The following is a 23995-nucleotide window of genomic DNA, read 5'->3' as shown; positions in this document are numbered from 1 at the left end:
TTTAGCGGCGGGGAAGGCTTTGCTTTGTTTTCGCCACCCGCAAACTGATCTTGTCGACATTTCCGAGATCTCGCACAAAGATAAAATCTAATACGGTCGTCGCTTGTGTGTGTAATATTCTGCTTCACGCCCTGTTTTTGTGCCATGTCTGCTCCATCTAGAAACGTCCTTCCTTCCCCTTCCCCGCTACCCTCTCCTCTGCTGTGTTTGTTGTTCCTCTCTCTACCCGGCACATCAAGGGTAAACTCATGACTCTCCTCGCCTTCTCCTTCCTCTTCCTGTTTCTTTACGGGCCGCCATTGGCTGCGAGCGGCTCCCGATCCCCACATTGGCTGGCGTAGCGGACGGGTCGGGTGGGGGGGATAGAGAACGGTGATGCGACCAACATGAGGCGCCAGTACAGCAGGAGTGTTTAAGTGTTATTGTGAGAAATGGGGTAGAAGCGTGTTCCTGCCCTGCGACAGATAATGTGACAGTCAGATGTGGGGGGGGGGGGGGGGGGACAGGGTGCGACGCTCGGGCGGGCTCCCGGCTCAGATCATGTGCGAGGGACCCTGAGAGGCGTGCAAAAGACTGTGACTGAATTTGCCTCGCCGCTCAGCATATGGACGCCCTCGCCGCTCTATGCAAATGGCCGAGACACAGACACATGTTCACAAATGCAGACAAACTACCCCCCCTCCCCTCCAGCCCCTCATTAATTGTTCCTCCTAAAAAACCAGACTAACCCCCCCCCCTCCTCAAATAATAACCTCTCCACTAACACCCCTACTCCATCTCCCCCCACAGTCTAGACCCCGCAACCCTCTCTCTCCCTCTCCCTCTCGAACCAGACGCCCCAAAATGCCCCCTCCTCCTCCTCCTCCTCCTCCTCCTCCTCCTCTCTCTACTCTCCTCAGCTCCCACGACCAGCAGACAGACCCTATGATTCGCGTGACCGCCATTTTGCTGCCCACAGTAGACCTAACTGTACAGCACAGCAGCTGCCTTGATGGGCGAATGCAAATACGAAGCGCGGGCATTGTTACCCAGCCGCTCAGACGACTCTCATCGCATGAATTAACTCCCCCCTCCACCCCTCATCACTCTCTCCCCCCCCCGCCCCACCATATTAAAAAAAAAAAAAAACACACAAGAGCTGCTCAATCAAATGCGACCGCAAAACGGTGCAAATGCAGAAAACGTGTGGTGTTCAGTCCTCGGGCTACATAAACAGCTCCGAAGCGTTGATATTCCGAGTTGTGGGAACCAGCGTGACGAGTGTTTTTCAGGTTTTTTCGGGAGAGAAGCAGCTCCGGCGTCACGTCGTTTCTGTTCCTGGGAAATATCAACGATGTGACGCTTTAAAGCTGCAAACCAATTTTTTTTTTGTTGTTGTTGTTGCATGTTTCATGTGCAGGCGAAATCAGTCACCCCACGATTTGTTCAGTGCCATGGTAACCAGACACCAATGTGCATGAAAATGAGACTATTATGGTCTGTCCGTCTGGAGTTTGTTGGGCCTATGGATCCCTTTTTAATTAGAGTCTGTGTGCATGTCTGAGCTGCTCTGTTTGCTTAATGCTGTCATCGGTGCATTATGTATGTCTGCATGTAAAAAAAAAAAAAAAAAAGTCTAAGTCGAGTGTGCACGCGTGACCGAGCGCTATCTGATTTTTTTTTTTAAAAAGGGGGCTCGGCTTAATCTTTTGTACAGTGTCACATTTGCATGCGGGGGAATCACACGCTCACATGCTAACACGCCATATGGCACAGTAGGACCGCGCTCTTGATCTCACGTGCACCGAAAAACACCTATCACACACATTCCGGGCGGCGGCGAACCCTCGCAGCCCGAGAGGAAAACAAAACAAAACAAAAAACGGCACCAAACGCGCTTTGAAAAACATCACTCCGCCGCTACGCCGCGTTCATTTCATGGGAGCAATTATGAGCGCGCGGCGACGTCGGCATGATGGTTGGAGGTTATGCAAATGCAATTAGCCTCGATTTGCATGCGACGACAGTTAACGGACGCACAGATGGCAGACAGACAGAGACGCGCCCGCCATCTTTGGCAGAGGAGGGAAAAGACTGGCGGCCATTTTGTCTGAAGCTGTGCCCATCTGGATGGAGAACAAACCGCGCTGCATCGCTGTGACGACGGCAGCACTTTGGGAGTTGCCGCTGCTGCCTGCTGCCTGCTGGCTCTCAAGGCCGAGCATGTACGGTCCGTTCATAGGCACGAACCCGAGGCGCTCTGTCGTGGGGAGACGTACGGGAAAAACAGGAGACGCTCTCTCGTTTTAGCGTTCAAGATTTCGGAGTGACATCTGATAATTCAATGCGCTTCACGAGAACATTTTAATTAACCCGCCCTCCTCCAAACATCAGAAACAGCCGTAGTTAAAATGATCCTCTCTGAACCAAACAGGGTGCAGAAAAGGTACACACACACACACACACACACACACACTGCTTTAGGCAACGTGTGAGGTAATGAGAGCACATGGAGAGTTGTTCATAGAGTGGAAAACGTGTGGAGTGCTAAAGAGAGATACTTGCCATTTTACCATCTCCTCCACCAGGTGTGAAGGTCTCTCTGCTCTCTGATCTTCTGCCCTCTCAGCGTTTCACTCAGTTTTTCTTTTTTTTTTTTTTAACAGTCTGAAATTGAATAACAGACATCACGATGGGGGGGGGGGGGGGAAAGAAGCGCAAGAGAGAGATGGTCGTACTTCATGTGCCAGTGTTTCTGGTTCTGAACAGACAGGCACATGTCTACAGCTCACCATAGTAACGCCGAGCCGAGGCTGGAAGAGAAAATAAAGATCGTACTGTCTCTTTGTCAAATGTAAAAACTGGTTGGGGAATAAACAACGGGTGAGTCGAGGATGGAGAGCGAGTCAGAAGCAGAACTCCCAAACTGGTTTTTAAACAGCCAGAGGCAGAAGGTGGGGGATATGTCAATCTTATGAAGGAAGGAAAAATCAGAGCAAAGCACATCCCTCTCGGCGGTCTCTCAGCATTCTCTGTTCTGGGTATTATTTGGGGAGAGATCCCCTTCAGCAGAACCACACGCAGCCAGCGGAGATCGGGACTGAGGTCCAGTCTGAGGAGCCGGGGCGGCAGCTGAGAGGGCCACGCAGGGCCTGTCCTTTGGAGGTCTGCGGGCCCCTTAGGCCACAGACTAACACAGGAAACCCCACTCAGAGCTGTGCAGGCTCCGTGTTTCATATTGATTTCTCCTGCATGCCGGTAGCTCCAGAGGTGCTTCTAGCCTTCGGGGACTCTCTCCATCCTTCCCAGCCCACTCACTAGCTCCCCGCCCGGGCTTCACTGGCTCTGCTGGACCCCTGGATGGAGGTGCGGGCCACAGGAGGAGAGGAGGAAGACGAGAGCCCGTGGCAATGATGATGAGCTGCGCCGGGTCTCGGAGTTCAGTCATCTACCAGCCTTTATCCAGCCTTCCAACCACCCACCCTCGTTTCCATCTGGAAAAAAAAAAAAAGGGAAAGCAGAGTGTTTTTCAAAATCTCACCTTTGGCATTCAGCATCCCTCCGCTCAATGCAAATGCAAATGTAAACACTAACACTTTGATTAAAAATATGTGGGAAGAAAACGCCAACTTGCTCTTTTGTAACCCGCCCGAAGGCGCTCGCTGCTATACAGAAACAAATACAAAATAAAAAAAAAACGCTCAGCATACTGTATGAAACACAGGCACATCCATCGCTGATTGTATTTTTAAGTGTTTTTTTTCCAGAAACAACACTGAAATCATTCACGTTAAAGTGCCCTCGCCGTCGTTATGTTTCGCCTCTTCTTTTACCATTTCTTATGACTGGCGTTAATCAAATGATGATCATCAGGGCGGCGCGATAATGAAACACGATCAAAATCACAAAACGGCAAAAAGCACAATATCCAAATCGCAGAGGAAGGTAAAAGCAGAGAAGCTCTGGCCAACGCATCTTTTTCTTTGGATGTCAGTCAACATGTTTTTTGTGTTACACTGATTTCTGAATAGTGTTTTTCTGGTTAAAAAAATAAATAAATATTGCGATTCCACAACGATCCCAATCACAAAGGTAACATCTGTCAAAAATAATCCTAATATGATTTTTTTTTTTTTGTTCAGCGCCTAACGAGCGTCATAACGAGCCATTCGCCGGGATTCCTTCACTGCAAATTTTCTGAAAGCGTTCTGGACCCCGTTATCATGCAAATACAATATGCTCCTTTATGTGTCGCTTTTTGTTCTTTTTCTATAAGAGAAAAAAAGAAAACGAATTGCACGGGGCCTCCTTCAGTGGCCGTGCACCCACCGGCCCCCTGTTTCTGTCAAAAGCGTCAGCAAAGACAAATTCAGCTCAGCGTGCTTTGCTGGAAAATTAATAAGACACTGAAAGTATCGCGGGTTAAAGCGGTCAGCTGTGGTGATGGGTTGTTTGTGAATCTGCTGCTGTGTGCATGTTTTCATCATATAAAAGAGGGAGTGGGGGGGGCGGGGGGGAGCACCCGGAGCAGCCCCTGGCTTGGCCTGTGCAGGGGAGTGACGTGGGGTGAGATTGGGTGAGCCGAAAGGAAGATTCAGACACAATGCCCCCATTGAGAGAGTTCAGACATGGGTGTTAACTCCCCATTCCTTCACACACAATAGGGCCCCCCACTAGAGCCGGCGTAGGGGACAATGTTAGCTCAGGGCAGCCCTCCACCCGGCGAGAAAGAAAAGGAGCTGCATTATCATGATGGGGAGGAGATGGAAGGATGGATGGGGGGGGGAGAGAGAGAGAGACGGACGGGAGATAGAGGGATATGTTTGTGTATGAGGAGGGAGGGAGGAGAGAGGAGCCCTGCGACCCGTGGCTTTGGACTTGAGGAACAAAAACAGAGAGACACGGACCCACGAGCAGCGCACAGGATCCAATATTTACAGCATCTAAAAGACTGAGTATGAGAGACGTCTCGTCATCAGCCTGGAGAGAAACATGCGATTATTAATCCAGATCGCAGCTCGGTTTCACGTGTTGCGATCTAATTATTTTTATCAATGGATAAATCAACATTTTCAAGAGATGAAAATGAGCCTTTTCGCGTCCGCTGGCCTTTTTATAGTGATGTGTTGAATGAATTAAGAAAGCAAGACAAAATACAAGACGGTTATCAAGATATCTCTAATCACATGGATCAGGAAGGCGTCGATTAGTTAAGTGATTGATTAGTAGATCAGAAGAAAACTACTTTGATGAGCTTTTATTAATTTCAGTCAAATTAAAGTCATTTTCTTGGGCAGAAATGTGAAACGTTTGCTGGTTCGAGTGTCTTAAGTGTGAGAATTTGCTGCCAGTTTTTGTTTTTAATGATAGTAAATTAAAACGTTTTGGGTTTTGAATTGAAAGCGATTTAAAGACTTTTTTGACACTCCGATCGGTCCATTAATCAATAATAACAACTGTAGAACCATTTTAGACCATGGAGAAATATTTATTAATCATTTATATTTGTTATCGTACACCACAGCTATATTTACCACTGTGGTTTAATTGTAGAATATTTAATGAGGGCCAATAAAGACTCCAGTCAGCGCCTGCTTCTGATTGGTTAATACGTAGAAAGACGAGGACAGAAGCACAGCTGGCAGTCGAGCTTATTGTGTTGTGATTTCATGTGTTTTGCTGTAGCTGAATTGCAAAAGACTCAGGAGATAGATGGAGCCACACGAACGGACCGCATAGATAAAAATTATGTGATTGGCTAGTTAGAGGCTGACGAACGAGCTGATTGGTTGTTCGTGTCACAGCTGATCAGGGACAGGCGCCCATAGAAAATACTCTTTTTTTTTTTTAAAGGACGCCTTCTGTTGAGTATATAACACACAGCGGTCAAAACATTTCATGTCAAGCGGAGCTAATGTTGCCAACAGCAGCTTTAAATACTTTCAATCAGCCCTCACGTGAAACTCCAGTCGGAGCTCGTCTCCTCTGTCTCCGCACCTCGCGGTGACGTCATCACTGTGACCCGTCGCTGAATACTGACGGTGCAAACTGTCACTTTGCACTGAGACGCTGCACGCACATTACTGAGAGCCAGCCGAGCTGCTTATTGAATATACCACCTAACTCAATCAGTGACATTTGTCTCCGGTGTCTTACTCCTCTCTCTTTCCCTCAGTTTTGCTACCAACCTACAAAATGAATCTGAAAAAAAAAAAAAAAAAAAGCCTGCTGCTCGTTATCAGCAGACGCGTCGACACTCACAACAGTTTGCAGAAAGCCGCAGCGTTTTTCCTTACAGTTGTCGCCGTGTGATCGTGCGCAACTTCTCCTCTAAAACATGAAGTCTACTTTTGTACGTTTTCAAAGCCTTTCGCCGCCCCCAAAAAAAACAGACTCAGGTGTGCCTTTTGATATGCAGCGTGTGACAGATTGGGGAGTTTATCTGCACACTTAAATGGCATCGTGTTTGCAGCGCGGAGCCCGATTCACATCCTCCAATGACTTCAGCATTTTTTATTTTTTTTTAAAAAACATCCTTTTGTGTTCCCTCCAAAGACCGCATAACAAGCATTTGCTTGTTTCACAGTTGCTTGTTATTCGCTCGGCGGCTGTAAGGGAACGCTGTTTTGGGAGTCAGGTTGGGAGCGAAGCTGACAGCGTTAACAAGCCGTTGGTAATGTAAGTGTATACGCTTTTATTCTACCTTTCCTTTCCCAGACAGGTAAAAAAGCTCCTCTGGCTAAACAAAGAAGGGGGGGGGGGGAGGTTCTGCTTAAAATGTATAAGGAAAGCGAGCAGTTTGGCTCCGTTTGAGGCCACGAGGCGGTATGGATGGCGGGCGGGAGGGGTTAGGGGGGAGCTGGAAAATGTTTATGGAGATCCTGTGTCTCTCTGGGAGTCTAATAGAATCCTGTGGCTGGAGTGAGAGCTCATTGTGCCGGTGTAAAGGATTACACTGGTAAACTGGTAAAACAGGGGAAAGAGCCCAAACACTCTCTACCTCCTATGGAGAGGCAACGAACCATCGAACAATGAGAGGGGAGAGCGTACTGCAAGCTGACTCATTTCATCAACGGAGAGGAGCAAAAAAAAAAAAAAGAAAAAGAGAGAGAGAGAGACGGAAAGACAGTAGCGGAAGGAGGGCGATGATAGAGGAAATAGATTAGGGAGTTCATATACATGCGTGCGCACGGGCGAGGAGGAGAAGAAGAAGAATCGCCTGGAAATGGAGTGGAAGGATAGAGGGAAAGAAGAGGGCGACGCACGGGCGACGGTTTCAGCGGTGGAGGGTAATATGGGCAAATGATGTCTGTCGTGCTTGTCTGTCTGCATCCTGAGTGACAGTTTACAATCTCTGAGGCAGCAGGCAGGCCCAGCAGGTCGGCTCTTTGGCTCCATACAATCCCTCATTTCCCCAACATATCTTTTTTTTTTTTTTTTTTCTCTCTCTCGCTCGCTTTTCCATCTACCCTCCACCTCTGGCTCTCATCTGCTTGCAGCCATCTCTAATCTCTTTCCTTCCTTCACCGTCACCACCACCACCACCTCTCCTTTGCTTTGTGCCTATGTATTTAAAAAAATCACTCCTCTCACTGTTCAGATGATTATTTTTTAACCATCAGGGTTGATCCTCCTGATTTTTTGTGGGGGGGGGGATTTATTTTTTAATCTAGACCGTTAATAAGGTGATGACACGATAATAAACACATCAGTCAGCGAAGATCTTTTCTCTTCTGATTCAAAGTTCCTCCCCGAAACTACACGGGGCACCTTCAGGCTGCACAGTAATGATTTCTGACAGGCCTTCTTCTTCACCCATAACCACAAATCACCAACTGAGTCAGACTCTCTCTGCCCCCCCCACCCCAACCTCTCGTTCATCAGAAAACTGCCAGCTGTAGAGCCGCAACGATTAATTACTCGTCCGCTGTTCGGATAATCGATTAATTGGCGCGAGTCGTCTTTCTGATTCCAGCGGTCTATTTACTCCTCTGTGGCAGGAAGCTGAATGTCTTTTGAGTTGCGGTTAAAACGAGACACTTGCGGACGTCATCTTGAGGATTTTCTGACCAAGCAACTGATCGATTAATCGAAAAAGCTGACGAAAGACGATCAGTTAGCTTCCAGTTAGCTTCTCCGATGTGCAATCGCCTTCTTGCGGATGAATCTCGAGCGAGCCTTTCCTAGAAAACACTATTCTCCACCTCTTCTGCTTCAGCATCTGTTGAGAACTAATCCACGCTGGGTTTACTGGAGTCGCTGCAAATTTCCAAGTAGAGAGAAAATCCCCCCCCTCCTCCTCCTCCTCCTCCTCCTCCTCCTCCCCTGGACGCCTGATGAGCACGATGACCCCCGTGCATTTCCCACAGTTTGCGCGGACAGCACGCAAAGTACGGCATTATTCTCCTCTCATCTGCTGTTCAAATGGAAAAAACCACACTGGGCATAATGCATCATCTGCATTCTACGAGCCGCCGCGCTGAAAGACTCGGCTCTCCTCCTCATCTCTGCTCCTTCAAAGGCTGCCGAGGGTGCATTCAAACAGCAGGATACACACTCAGCTAACAAACCTCATTAAGGGCCCATACACACTTTCTCAATGCTAACACTAGCTGTCACACATCCCCTCTTAATGCACACACTGGTGGCCACACTGGCCGCGACAAAGCATCTTTACAGAGCTAATTAGAAGGGTCCCCCCTCTCTATTTGAAACTCATCTGAATAGGAGGGGAGATGATAACGAGGAGGGGAGAGAGAGAGGGAGAAGGAGGGACGGGCAGGAGGAGAGTTGGAGGGAGACGGAGGAGAGAGGATGCTCGCTAATACACTCAAAGAGATAGCGGGGCGGTGTGGAATTAAAGCGAGGAGCTCGAGCGGGCAGGGGGAACGGAATTAGTGTGACACCGCTATGTGCAGGTCTGATGCAAGCTACGGCGGGGGAGCGGGGAGGGAACAGAGCGCTGCACCGATTTGATTGGTGTGCCAGTATCTAGAGAGAGACGGAGGGAAGGAATGGGTGTGACACCAGCGTCACGGGGAAGCCAGTAAAAGAGCAGCCGCTGACATGGAGAAACGGCGCTCTTAAAACACGAATGAGCGATTAGAGCACCGCAATAAAAGGTGGAACAATGAGACACGGCGGCAGATAAACTAAACGAATGTGCGACGCCTTTTGTCTTCCTTTGGCTTTTCTTTTTTTGCCGCGGCTAGTTATTGTCTGTTTTCCTGATAAAGGAGATGTTCTTTGCATAAAACATGGCCGTTTGCTTTTCAGCTCCGCGCACTGTGTATACAGAGAAGGACAGAAGGTCACACTGAGGGTTCAGCTCCAAAACATTCCTCCATAGTTGCCATATCTTCCTCCAGCCCTCCTCCATTTCATGTTTAAATTTTTCTTTTGTGTGCCCCCTGAAACAAGCTGAGTGTGTGTGAATGTGTGTGTGAATGTGTGTGTGTGAGCGTGCGTGCGTGTGTGTATGCACGCAGACAATGCCAAGTTGACAGATGGGGTCTCGGATCAAGCACAAGGCCAAGTTTGTCTCAGCAGACTGAGTGAATGGACACATCAACAATGCTGAAGTAAATTAAAGGGGCACTACGTAGAAATTCAAACTCAGGATATTTATTTTCTATTTACCACGACTGAATAAACAAGCTGCTCTCAGAGGAAGATAAGATCCCTTGAACGCTGTTTTTGAAGCTGGAAAGGTGGCGGGGTCCGCCACATATAGACAAAGTAAAACTCTAAAAGTCGTGAAAACAAAGAGAGGTTGTTTATTTAGTTTGTTAAGGCGTAAAAAAAAAAGAAGATATTTCTCTGACTAAAATTTCTTCCCCAAAATTACGTACTGCACCTTTATTTATTACATTATTTCTGCAGAATAATACATTTTATTTTGAAAAGTGCCGATTTTGTAAATGTAACAAGAACAGAATAAACTAAATGCAAAATAAAAACCTGAAGAAAAATGGGGGGTAAAAAAAATAAGATCCAGACTTTTTTCACTGCTCAACCAAATTTTAAGTTCAAGTTGAAGTTATGACCTAATTGTTGTCCCGTCCAGCCCAGTGGCCCCTGATGAGGGTGCAAAGAATTCTGGGAGACTAGCAGGTGTCCCCATGTTACAGAGCTTCCCAGACAGCTTGTTAATTTGCACAACTTTTTTTTTTTTTTTTTTACACACACATCTCAGCCTCTATCTGCGTGTGCATGCATGTGTATGTATGTGTGTGTATATATTAGCGATGGGACTTGACCCTAGCGAGCTGCGGCACTGTTTCGCGTCTTGCTGGGCGTGGGAAAAAGACGGGACCCCTTTTCACAGCTGCCTCGGCCGAGGCCCGGGCTGCTGGGGGCCCCCGTACCCCCTCTACACACACCCCCAGTTCCCCCTTGTCCGACTCCCTCCACCCCCCTCCTCCCTCCATCCCATTCAGGCTCCGGCCTACTTGCTTTCAAAAGCAGGACCCCCTTCCCAGCGCTTCATAAATACATCTCATTATTCAAGCCCTAGTTTGCATAGGGATTCCAAAGAGATCTCCACTCTGCTCGTGAGGCCTGAAGCCCCTCAGCCTTTTGGACCGCACAAGTGCAAATTTCGACTTAGTAATCTCCCTGTGTTAATATTTGTTTTAAAGCGATGTGTGCACACTTGCAAAAAAACTTATTTCACCGATGTCCTTACAGTTTTGAAAATGTCCGATTCGGTGCATCTCCTTTTAAAAAAAATATCTCCCCTTCTTTTTTTTTTTCTTTTCTCGCATCGTGGCAGAAAAATCCGACGTAAACTACAACCAGTGAAAAGAGAGTTTAGCATGACTATTAGCAAGTGCTTTGCTAGGCTGTATTCCATCTGCCACCGGCTATTGTACAGTGCCTCTCACACACACACACACACACACACACACACCCACACACACATGCACACACACTCTTCAACCCCCCCCACCCCACCCCCATTCGCTGCAATGCATTACTGCGGAGATTTATCTCCTATCAGCCTGTATAATACTGAGGTTATAATTTACATCCACTTTAGAAAACAGCAGCACAGGCCGGTCCTTGCATATGCTAATATAAAGCTTGGGAAAATCTGGGCGCCTCAAAGAACTCCATACTGAATTTGAATAACTGAGCTTTATATTGAGCGTCAAGGTTGTGGAACCATGAAGATTTGACCTTGCTAACAATGTGTACTTATTGTTTAATTCCTGACGCTCAACTATTTAAAAAAAAAAAAGGGAAGAATTGGAGGGAACGCACTGACAACGTAAAAGCCGAGGGGAATGGGTTTTTTTTTTTTTCTGCCTCGTTAACGTCTTCTGGTCTCGTTTATTTTCCCAGGAGGCTTAAATCTGGGAATTTTTTAATTTCGACGCGAGGCCGAAAACGATCATCTTGTGGTCTCGACGCTGACGTTTTTTCCTTCTACCTTTATGCAAATCGTGACTTATGCTCACAAAAATCAGGAGACTTTGGGCGAGGGGAGGGCATTAGGGTTGGAATGGACAGAGCCACCCAAACACTCTTTCCACATGAGCAGGTCCAAACCTTCGCCCGCGCTCTCCTAACGGGATAAAGAACCGCAGCAAAGATTACACGGCCACCTCCCCTGCACCTACCACACACTCTACCTGACAAATAGGATCATAGTGTTTAAGGGGATAAAACGCTGAATGTATGAGAACGAAAGAAAGAGAGGTGTGTGTGTGTGTCCATACGTGTGTGTGTGTGTGTGTGTGTGTGTGTGGCGGATGGGGGGGGGGGTTGATGTACAATGTGAAAAATGTTAATACTTCAAAGGAATGATGGAATTCAACATGGAGGTCTTACTTCACTCGCTCAAATCACACCGTTTACACTCTGTTGCTGTAGGCTACAGTCCACTGCAGCTCCACGCTGTGCGCGTGTATATATTCTGATATATACATGAATGATATAAAACTGACATTTACACTGTGCGCAAATAAGACCGGCAGTAAATGTCCCTCTTAATTCCCTCTTTTCGTTTGAATACGGCGGGGGAGGATTTAGAGTGCTGCACACGTCCTCATTCAAAAAAGACACAATCCTCAATATTTCAACGAGTCCGTCCTCGACAAGCAACCACCAGCAATGCTAGCTCAAGACTCTGCTCCTCTTGGGAGCCGCCAGCGTCTTAAAAGTTTGACCGTTGACCTTATTGGCTCGCCCCAAAATGTATAAGGCAGAACAAGCAGACTGCGCTCACATGTGGCAGCATCATGGTTTTCCCAAGATGTGTGGAAGACAAAGGTGCGCGTGTTCGCCGATGAGTTTAGGGGTCGTCCACCAAGAACGCTTCACGTTCTTTTTTATAAATAAAAAAGCAACTTCAAACCTTTTTGGATCGGTTAATATCTTTGTGTACAGATCTGATGCAGTTCTGATGCCCGCTGTGTTGATTTTACATTCATTCTGCTCAGCTAGTGAACCAAAACTGCTTGTGTGCTGCACCTGAGCCTTACAATAGAGAGGGGGGGGGGGACCCTGCTCACATGACAGGTGAGCCACTTCTCTACATGCATGTGTTCTTACTTTAAAACATTTACCTGCAGGCCGACTGTCGCTCCGCGTCCTGTCTGGCGGCGGTTTGTCTTCACCGCGAGTTGGTGCAAACTTTAGGGGTGGCGTTCTCGGCATTTTCCTTTGGAGACAAAAGAAAAAGAGAATCAGTGCCCGTGTAACAACACAACTCAGGAATAAATGAGTGGCTCGAGAGGAAGTGGAGGAAAACATAAGGGGGGGGGGGGGGGTACATGCAGCTTTTGTTGACCTTGCAGCTAACAGCACTCCACCAAACTTGTTCCCCTCATTATTTCTGCCTCTCTGCAAGGTTAAATATATTTTCCGTTGCACGAACAATAAGCCGAGCTTGATGAGAGCGAGCGTGAAAAGCCAAAATTTGCGAGAAATGTGATGGAAGAGATAGAAAAACAAAGAAGTGTTACAGAGCAGGCTTCATCCAGGGCAGCATCCCAGTTGCTAAGCTACTAAAACACAAGATTAAAACACCCAAAATGTTGTTTACAAAATAATAATAAGGATAAAAAAAAAGGTACAAACTCTAAAAAGCAGGAGCAGAAAGATAGAGATTAACGCGACCGCGTCATATTTTAATCCCTGATTTTCTAAGATGGAGGACACGGAGGTCAAATCGTGTACACGTGGCTTAAACTGTTCGCCAGCTCTCACATGCAAACGCCAACAACACACACACACACACACACACACACACACACACACACACTCCCACACACAGTCACACCATCCAAGCTCTCTTGTTTAACGGCGCACATCAAATATTGTCAGTCATGGTCTAAATAGAGCATGCTGGGACTTCAGGGATATTCAGTCATCTCCAAGGCTTGCTGATTCCGCTCTAAGAATAGATCAAACTCTGAGCCGATGTCCTATTTTGTTCTTATCTCGCAGGCAAACACGAAAATAATCCACCCGGCGAGAAAAAAAAAAAAAACACACACGCACAAATTCGAACACATCTGCCGTGTCTAACTCGGATTCAGCTCCGGTGATCAAAGCGTGTTGGTGGAGGGGGGGAAAAAAAAAAAAGCAGGGCGAGGGGGGTTTTGGTCGTGTACAGCTCGGGTCTAACAGTGATGCAGTGTGATTTGGGATGCAGGTTCTGGCTGAGGGAGGAAAAAAAAGAGCCAAACAACCCAGATGCTGAAATGTTGGGAGGGTGAGGAGACAGAAAACAGTCATCGGTTGCATGTTGGAGCGCACGAACCGGGCCTTGTGTTCTCTGCTAAGGCTTCAACTTGCACCGAATGTGCATCCAATTATACATCACACTCCTAATGTCAAGTTAATTACAGCCAGGGGACATCACTTAGCCCTCCACCACTCATGGAGGAAACACACTGAGTATGGAAAGGAGTCAGGGAGTCTGCGCTTTATGGCTGCAGCTCATATCAATATCGAAAAACAGAGTAATTATCGGCTTTAAACGAAGGAGTATTCCAACTTCTGGGCCTGCAGGAGCAACACCAGAACCGAACATGTGAGACCCGAGCAGAAGAGAGGTGATGCTGCTGCTGCTGGTGCTGCTGCTGCCAACATCATCACGTGACTCCTGGATGGACCAATCACGTGCAGCCTTTAACTATTTCTGTCTAACCCCCCCTCTCCTCCTCCTCCTCCTCCCAAGATATTAATGTTATAACGCCCACACAGTTATGACAACTACGCAGGAGCACGCATTCTGCTTTTTGGGGGACTGTTTTCCCTCCTCCACGTGTGTCACACCTTCGTGGCCTAAAGTTGAGCCGGTTCAGGGACCCCCCGCATCATCATCACGACCCCCCCCACCCCCCAAAAAAATAAACACGCAACAATCACGCGCTCGCAAAACACGCATAAACGTGCCAACACCTATTCGCTGGCATCGCGTCCTGCAAACACCACCAGCAGCACCTCCATCACTCCTCCGCGGCGTGCAGCCTCCCTCAGCATCCGTCCCTCCCGCTTCCTCCTGCCGCTGCTGCTGCTGCCGCTGCCGCTGCTGCTTCCTCCTCCTCCATGCCGACAGGAGAGGAGAGGAGAGGAGAGGAGAGGAGAGGACCCCGCGGCTCCGAAGTGCTCGGCGTCAGTTCGTACTTTCGGTTCTCTAGCTTTATGAAATTAAAACTCATACAGCTAGATAACCAAAGACACAAACTAACACCCGTCGTCTCTTAAAGGGGCCGCCTCTCCTCCGGATACAAACAGAGAGGAGCAGAAGAAGAAGAAGACGAGGAAGAAGAAGAAGAAGAAGAAGGAGAGGAAGAAGAAGAAGAAGAAGAAGAAGAGAGAGCCTGCCTGTGGTGGTCAAACACACACACACACACACTTACACACACACACACACACACACACAATAAAAGCTGCACACCAGAATAAAAAAAGCTTTAAAATTCATCCACATTTTTTTTTTTTTTTGTATCATTAAATGAAGGTGAATGAACTTAAAGCATCCAGGTTGTGTTGGACCCCATCACTAGTTTTTCCAACATACACACACACACCGAGACACACACACACACACACACACACACACAATACCACACACTGATTGACACACCAGGCCCACCATCAAATCAGGTTCACCCTCTTTTCTTTTACTGGCATCTTTCATGATTAAAACCCAGCGTGGCACAGAAGCAAGACGATGGAAAAAAAAAAAAAAAGCCACAAACGCATCAACGTGACGAGTTTGGTGCTTTGGCAGGATTTGGGGGGTTTTAGCCTCCTGCAACCACACCAAAAAAAAAAAAAAAAAAAAAAAAGGAAGAAGAAGAAGAAGAAAAAGAGCCTTTAATGGAGAATGAATGTGATTATTTCAGGAGTTCAAGCTGCCTCTTTTTACGGTCAGCATCCCCAGATTTGAGGCGTTACTCCACCGCATCAGGCCCTCAAAAATAAAGTTCCCATCAATTCTGCAGCTTCGATCTGGTGACTTTTAGTTTGAATTAAAGGCAAACACGAGTCACAGCAGTGTGTGTGTATGTGTGTGTGCTGATGTACAACAGCAGCACACACAGTTAATTACAAATTAAGACTATATTCCCACATCAAGTGTTAAAGACAGCATCCCACTTACTTGCACGTCAGGCTAACTCCACTCCACTCAGTCCACTCCAGTCCAGTCAGTATCCTCCAACAATCTCAATCCGCCTTTTCTTTGATTCTAAAAAAAAGAAAAGAAAATACGATATTCTAATTTAATCTGATCGCATCCGATGAGAGTGAACAGCGTTAAAAAAAAAAAAAGGAGGAAGGAGAGCATCATCAGTGTGCTATCTCTCTGTAGACCACACCGCCTGCGTCCTCTCCCTCACACACGCGAGCTGCGACTGACAAGTGCGGAGCCCACACGGTGAGCAGGGAGGGGAGAGACTCCGCCTCAGAGAGGGGGGAGGGAGGGGGAGGAGAGAGAGAGGGAGAGAGAGACGGAGGGAGAGAGAGAGAGAGAGAGTGGCGGGAATCTGAAATCATTAAAGCCGATTTGAACATGAACGCAGGTGTGTGTCAGTCAGGAGTTTATTCGACCAATTATCCTCATCAGCGGGCGCGCACGCGGAGGAGTGAGTAAAAGTGGTCCGGAAAGCAAATGAGGGCTGGTGCAGGGGAGCCGGTTCCGAGAGCAAATCGCTGTATTTATGTTATATGTATATTTCTAAAAGCTTTCAATTCATTTAGAGATGATGGGGGAATTGCAAGCACTCTCTCTTTTTAAATGAAATCATCTTTATAATCTTCGTGAAATCGCTTTTTAATTCTCAGCAACAACAAATGATCTTTCAAAGACCTGCTTTTGGATCTGAGCTGAGTTTTAAAATCGTTAGCCATTAAAAAAAAAAGAAGCCACAGCTAATTTACTCTGCATGGGATCAGATCAATTTAAGACAACGAAAAAAAGCAACAGGACTCTTAATAACAGCTAGAAGAGAATAAAGCATCATGATATTTGAAGATATTCCTGTCATCTCTCCTCTGGTGTGTTATAAAACCCTAAACACGTGATTGATTAATTAAAGGTCAGCTTTCTCTTACAGCCTCTTTAGATTATGTTTGTAACATTATGATCCCTTCACTACTCTTGTTAGAGTATTTAAGTAGTAGAGTATTTAGTTTCCAGGATGCAGAGGCTCCACAGAGAAGGAGAGAAAAAGGTTGCAAGTTGTTATTCTAATGTTAAAAAAAACAAACCAAACCTCGCTGTTCGTGCAGCCAGCAGAGGAATTCAGTCCTTCTGTCCTTGACGCAGGAAATGCCCACGCCTGGCCAAACCCTGATAGCATATTCGAGCAATATGCAGCCCTTATCGATTGTGATATTATGATATGAGTGATATCTGAGGAGGAGGGGGGCTGAGCAGATGAGATAGAGAGCGCGATAACAATCAGCAGCCTTTTTTGATAAAAGACGCCAAGAGACAAGAGCCCCCAACAGCAAAGTTACAATCTCCAAGTTTGAAAGGATATCTTAAAAAAAAAAACAGTGTGTGTGTGTGTGTGTGTGTGTGTGTGTGCAGGTAAACCCAATATAAGTGCAGAGCAGGGAGCCCCACAGTCCGGGTTCCCAAACGAAGCTCGCATCAGATAGCAGCCACATATCTGATTATTGCGCATGGGCAATCTGTTAGTATCATGGAGGTGCAGCTCTCCTGTCAGCTCTGCTGTATGAATCCTCTTCCAGTGTGCATCATTTATAAGTAGATGCAATCAGCTGCATGTGGCCTCTGCTGCTGCTGTCAGCCTGTAATTGAACTCGGACCACGTTGTTCTGGAGGAAGAGGAGCGGGAAGGCCCACGCATAAGTCGTTCAAATCATCTGTGCTGCTGCATTAGGATTTATTGCTTCTGAGCATGCGCTAAGAGGGCTCCCGAGCACACGTGTGTACAAATATTGTAGCCAGTATAGCTCATATCCGCTGTTATTATCTTTAGAATATAAAATTCAGGACATCTGGGTCAAACTGTGTCTTATGTTCTCTCCCACAGTCGTTGCGTTAATCAGTTTTACTAATTAAAGGCGCATTATGTAGTTTTGGAGACGAAATCCAAACTCAGAATGTTAATATTTACAAAATCAACGAGGTAATAATACAAAATCTGAAATATTTATTTAAACAGGCTGGTCTCAGAGGAAAATAAGATCACCTGAAATCTGTTTGAAGCTAGTAATGTGGCAGGGTCCGCCACATGTAAACAAAGTAAAACAGAATGAAACAGTTTTGTCCTTAAAGGGTACAACCTGAAAACTACGTAGTGCACCTTTAAATAAAATCCCAGAGTGAAAACCTGGAGATGTTTTATGTTTTAAATAAAGTTTGAACCATTTTGAAGATTGAACCTAGATTTAAAAAATATATATATATTACATTTAAGCCCTGGGAATAAACTGCATTTAGTCAACTGTAGCTCACTGGAGGTGTGAATGCATCTGTTGAGAGGTTTCAGTGTGTGTGTGTGTGTGTGTGTGTGTCCTCAGATGGATTTTCCCACAAACAAGTGACAGGGAAAATTTAACCCCCCCTTAAAAAGTAAAGGAGGGGGTTTCTTTCTCACCCTCGCCTCCAAAAAAGAAGGGGGGGAGAGAGAGAGAGAAAAAAAGAAAGAAGTCAACATCAAGTTCAACAACGTGCCGGAGCGACATTTACATGACAATCCGGTCTGGGATCCTCGAGGTGCCCCCACCCCGCTACAACAGAGTCTGGCGTCAGCCCCGCTACACTTTCCCAGGCTCACAACAATATCTCCCTGCTGAACTCTGCACTGCAGCGCTGCCTGGGGCCTCCTCCTCCTCCTCCTCCTCCTCCATCCACCTCCACCACCTCCCTCTCCTCCACTTACTCCATGAATACTTCTCACATGAGCACATGGCAGCGAGGAGCCTCATTAAATATTCCCCGAGTTTGCATAAACTCCTGATGGAGGCTGATTGACGTCCTTCCCTGCAGGACGAGGAGCGTCGCTCTGATGTTCGGGTGAGACTTTTCTGATGATCTGCTGCTCACGAGGCCTCAAAATCTACTTTGCATGCTCTGATTCTTACTGTAATATTCAAGTTCAGTTTGCTCCTAAATCTCCTGGTCCTGCTCTCAAATTAGCTGCAACACCTGTGACGTAATTACTTGCTAGAATTAATTGAAGTTGATGACTAACGAGGCTCTGAGCTTTGCTTTAATCGTAACTGTATTATATTTTCTCTGGTATTCACACACGCCCTTTTATCTTATTCAAAAAGAATCATGGTATGAAATATTAAAACTGTAAAATGATAAATAAAAACCACAGTTAACGCACCTACATTAATGTCAAAATATACTTACAATTTACTTGAGTTAAATCCCCAAAAATATCACGTCCACAAAAGATGAGTCTGTTAAAAATACATAATTTACAGATTTATATAAAAAAAATGCGTCCATCCGAATAAACTGGGCTCGATATCACATGAGGAGGAGAGAAAAGAGGTCTACCTGTGGTCCAAACTGCACCAACACGCCTGTCCGTGCAGAGCATTTTCCTTTTTATGTTATCAAAATATGTTTCACACCAAGCTGCAGAGCATGTTTATGTAGAAAAATCCTCTCTTACCGGATAAAGCGGGTCACACAGGAGGAGTGTGAGAGGAGCGGCTGCAGGCAGCGAGAGAGGAGGGAGGATGATGATGATGATGATGGTGGTGATGATGATGAAGAGGAGGAGGAGGAGGAGGAGGAGGAGGAGGAGGAGGGAGCAGAGCAGAGCAGGGGCCTATCAAATTTGTCAAACAGGCCTCGATGATATTTGGGGGGGAATATAAAAACAGCGTGAAGGCAGGCTGCTTTTATTTTGAAAAGGACCACATCGATATAAAAACACACATTTATGGGACACAAACATCTGTTTATGTTTGGTAAAATGTGGGTAATAAATAAACCTGGAGAACAAACTGCATCTTTATTTTCTTTAGAGAACTAAACCTATTTTATTTTGTCTGTCACAGCCTCATAACATGATGTACAGGGATTTTTATTCACCTTTATACAGGAATAAACATTATTTTAGGTTGAGCTCCTGCACGTCTTTTTTTTTTCAGGACGAATCCTTTAATCAACCTTAAACATTCCCCCATTCACAAGTCAGTATTCAGCTTTACATCCCTGATTATTCTCGCCTTGTTCCAGTTATCTGTGAGATAAATATGCAGGAGCCTGTAATAAAAAAAAAAAAACACCCTCTGATATACAGTGTGCAGCTGCTTCACAGCGATGCATGCTGGGTGTTTACAGCCTGTTTATGACCGACCTGTGACTGGCAAGCTTTTATTCACACTAGAATAATAAACACCACATCTCACCTGCACACTAGAAATGGATTTTAACAGCTCGGGTCTTAAAAAAAACAACAATAAGCTGCGAGAGGTTTTTTAAAAAAAAATAGAGTGTACAGTAAAATAACCTGCAGGAGGAAACAGCGACACGCGTCGGTGAGAAGGAGAACTACAGCCTCGTCAACACTGTTTACAGTACAGACAGTAAAATGGAGCTTTATGAGGGTTTTTGTTTATTTAGGGGAAACATGTGATGTGTGTTTGAACAGAGATGTAAGAGGACAAATATATGAGAAACAGAGGAAATGTGTATTTTCTCCTCATGCAGACAAAATCTTAATATTTCAACGTTTTGAATTAAAGTCTAGAATTTAATAAACAATCATCTCCTTCATGGAATAACATTTTATATTCAAGTAAAAAGAAGTTTCTTAATTCAGACTTTAAAGAGTTATTATGAAAATGGTATTGTTGAAAAAATTAAAGCCATGACTAGAAAACTAACTTGTCTGCATGTGTGTAGAGAATGTGGGAGAATTGTGTTTGATAACTTTACATTAACTGACATTAAATCTATTTTTTATTAACACTTAATTTATATATAATGAGACAAATTCACCTGTTGCAACTTAAACCTGAAACAGAGAAACTGAAAGAATTAAAGACTGAAACTAAGGTTGAAATACTTTATACTGTGAGTGGTTTATTATTATCATTATTATTATTATTGTTATTATTATTTGTATTATTATTATTATTATTTGTATTATTATTGTTATTATTAAAGATCACCAATTTACAAGACAAGCTGATAAAATCTAGATAGTGTGATATTTTGTAATTCACATGCTAAATCCTATTTTTCGAATCTTTCTCAGTAACACGGTGAATATTACCAGCATGTAATAGATTATATCAATTCATTAAAATCTCAATCTGTCTTCTCATGTTTTATTTTTCACTGTCTGTGAGGCTGAAACTATTATTTTAGATCCATTGTATCTTCTTTATTTGTCATTTTAAAAAGTGTTAATCCCTGTTATTACACAGAATGTCTGTCTACATGCATCTACACGTCTTTCATAAAATGTAACCGATATGTTACAGTATGACGTGCGTATTTAATTAATTTAACACACATCGAAGCAGCGTTCTGCTCATTGAACACTGTAAATTTAAAGTTGTTAAACAGGCCGCCTGGAGGTTTGAAAGATTTGCTTTAACATATTTGATTCATTTTTAACGTCTTAAAATAAATAATTTGTCAGCAACCTTTGAGATTTCATGTTACGTGTGTTTTCTAGCAGACATCTCTCTATTAAATCTGCATATTCTGATTTATTTTGCTTCGAGACCTTATTATATATATTTTTCCTGATACAGGATCAGAAAAGTTAATAAAACTGATTACTAAAAACCATAGTTATTATAATACTTCATTTCAGAAGAACAATTAAAGAGTATCTGGCTGTGTGTGTAATAAGTCCTTTAAAAACACTTGTGTGTTCATTTAAAATACATTTTGAGCTTTGTTAATGCCTTTTGTGTATTTGTGGTTCACTAGGAAGAGAAAATAATCTACTGTACTAGTTTTTTTTGTTAAATTATTGTAATTTCGTCCCTCACAAAGAAACTAAGCTAAAAGGACATGTAGATATTTTATTATCCGACCTCTAAATATATCGGATACATTTTGATTTAAAACACTGTTGTGAACAGAAGGCTGGTCTTCAATTAGACTCTTTAATTAAGATGATATTAAGAATGATATTAATTTTTTTCCTCATCATTATCTATGTAAATGTGCCATTTTTTCCACATTTCCTCCTTCGACTGAATAAATGTGAGAGGAAACTGGAGAACAGAAATGTAGAAATGTGTCGTTTCTTTATGTCTTTAAGGGTTGTGTCTGTTTTATGGATCGTCTGTGAACAGAACCGGAGTCAACGCTTCACATTAAAGCTCTCAGGCCTCAAATTATATCTCACCACACTGTGACACAGCAGCAGGCTCCAGTCTGGCCTCCAGCACACATCACTGAGGAACATGTGTGTTTTAAAATGTAATTTTCCTTCTGATATCAGGCTGAACACTGGTCCTTTAAAAATAATGTTTGTACATTTAAGGTTGTAAAATACAAACAGCTTCATTTCCAATTCAATATGATCCATTTTAATTTAATTTAACTTACCAACTCTAACAGTATTAGATTGTATTTTTGGATTTTCTTAAAGACAGAGACAAGAACTTAATAAATACAAGGTTAGGAATGGTTTATAAAAGGTTTCTGAATAAAGACAACAGTGTTTCTAATTTGGAACAATAAAAAAATACATAATTTGAATAAAATTAGTACAATTATGTATTCAAAATACACAAATCCTCGATTTTGCTCAGTGGCAATAATGATAAATATATCAATTTAAAAGAAAGTTATGGCCTGTTGAGGTTTGGATCAGTATTGTCACACTCACACTGTAAATTCAGCTTTTCAACAAACACACAGAAGCAGAACAACACGTGTTCTGCATGAGAAATACAAATGTATGGAACAACATCAGAGAGGATCACTGGGATAGATTTAACAAGCACGTTACAGCAATTAAAAGGAGCATCAATCAATGTAGATGATTTAAAAATGAAAGATATCAACATGGGAAGGTGTTGGAAACTGTCCTCTCTGACTGTGACTGCACATGAAACTTAAAAATAAAAACTCTCCTGCTGCGTAAACACAGAAAAACTAGACATCTTATGGATGTTTTTTTTTTTGCCATTTGCATTAAAGAGCAGTGACAAACACTTAACCGAACTTTGTCTTTAAGTGAACAGAATAATAAAGTTCTTACCCGGGCAGGCTCGCGCGCAGAGACCTGTTAATTCCTCCTGTGCCTCGTGTGAAAGAGGGAGAGCAGCTCGAGCCGGCCAGCCTTTAATTTGAAGCAGGCTGGGTTTTATGATAATCAGAGCTGACACCGACCTGTGCGCCATGAATAGAGGAGGGCACCCCCGAGCCTGCGTTCCCACGAGCCGCATTCCTCCGGTCAAGTTCAAGCTCAAAAGCGCGAGCCCACCATTACTATGCGTGGCGTGCCGCGTGGCTAATTCCAAAAAAGAAAAAAAAGAAAAAAGGGCGCGCGCTCCCCCCGCCGTGGGAGAGTTCGTCACCTCGTATTGAGAAGTGAGGAGATAGATGTGCCCGGTGTGAGGCTGCCATCCACACCAGGACACACACAGGCCCGCAGGACGGCTGCTGTTGTCCCCGCTGCTCACACAAACAAGTAAATAAACACGGACGACAGTCACACCGACGAAAAATCAACAAGGTATCACCTGTTTGTCTCTTTAGGCCCGCACATCTGCAATCAGCGTTTTTGTTTAATGGAATTGAATAGACACAATCACACACATGGTGTTATAATGCATGTTAACTGTCACCATGTCTCCCTCTTCATGCATATTTTTTTTATTACTTCCCCACATTGGGACTCATTGTGAAGAGTTCACAGCAATGAAAATGACATTCAGTGGATTCAATCGGTGGAACAATATCACATGTTGTGTTACAGAAAACATAAAGAAATAACATGAAGGAAAAACATTCAAGAACAAGTTGGTTCATGTTTATTTTAATGCAAAAAGCTGCATTGTATGTGTTTTGTTTTTTTTTTTTTAATCTGGATAGAAACAAACTCCAGGAGAATAAAGGATGTTTTTATTTTTTTTTGCAGCACTGTGCAGATTTACTTTAACATCCAGTGGTAAGAAATCATAAATCTGATCACAGATGTACTTTTGGTGTAGTTATCGTTGTATCTCATGTGGCAGGTTTTAGCAGTTTTGCATGCTTTATTTTTTATTTTTTAATAATGTTCAGGTTTGTCTGTAGTTCAACACAGAATCAAGACAGTCTGTGAAATAATGATGAAATCGATAAAAATGGGCACCAAGTGTTGTGACACTCGGTGCAACTTTAAAACAGAACATTTGTAAAAAATCACAAACTTTCCCCTCTTCAGCCAAAGTTTCCTACAGAATAAACTTGTGACTGTTCTACAGACTGAAAATATCTTAAACCTAATCTAAACCAAGATCCTTTTTGTTGGCTGAACCTGAGCACAGGCTGGATGTGAGTCCTGGATTCCACCATCCTCCTCCTCCTCCTCCCTGCAGC

At 44.4% G+C, this 23995-nt stretch overlaps 1 long non-coding RNA gene across 5 annotated transcripts; it reads right to left on the bottom strand.

Moving 5' to 3' along the window:
• Nucleotides 1-2766: 2766 nt before the first annotated feature.
• On the bottom strand, nt 2767-22859 carry LOC115572227 (uncharacterized). Of its 5 annotated transcripts, XR_003982055.1 has the most exons (5): nt 18986-19103; nt 18836-18885; nt 15602-15688; nt 12552-12646; nt 2767-3473 (listed from the first exon to the last, which is right to left on the bottom strand). It is a non-coding gene; the product is annotated as an uncharacterized LOC115572227 (long non-coding RNA). The 5 variants fall into 5 exon arrangements; XR_003982052.1 differs by lacking the exons at nt 18836-18885; nt 18986-19103 and adding an exon at nt 22671-22859; XR_003982053.1 differs by lacking the exons at nt 18836-18885; nt 18986-19103 and adding an exon at nt 19104-19197.
• Nucleotides 22860-23995: the final 1136 nt, after the last annotated feature.

This window comes from Sparus aurata, chromosome 21, assembly GCF_900880675.1.
Source record: "Sparus aurata chromosome 21, fSpaAur1.1, whole genome shotgun sequence".
NCBI lineage: Eukaryota > Metazoa > Chordata > Actinopteri > Spariformes > Sparidae > Sparus > Sparus aurata.
The sequence above is the reverse complement of the archived record's forward strand: the minus strand, read 5'-3'. Positions and strand labels throughout refer to the sequence as shown.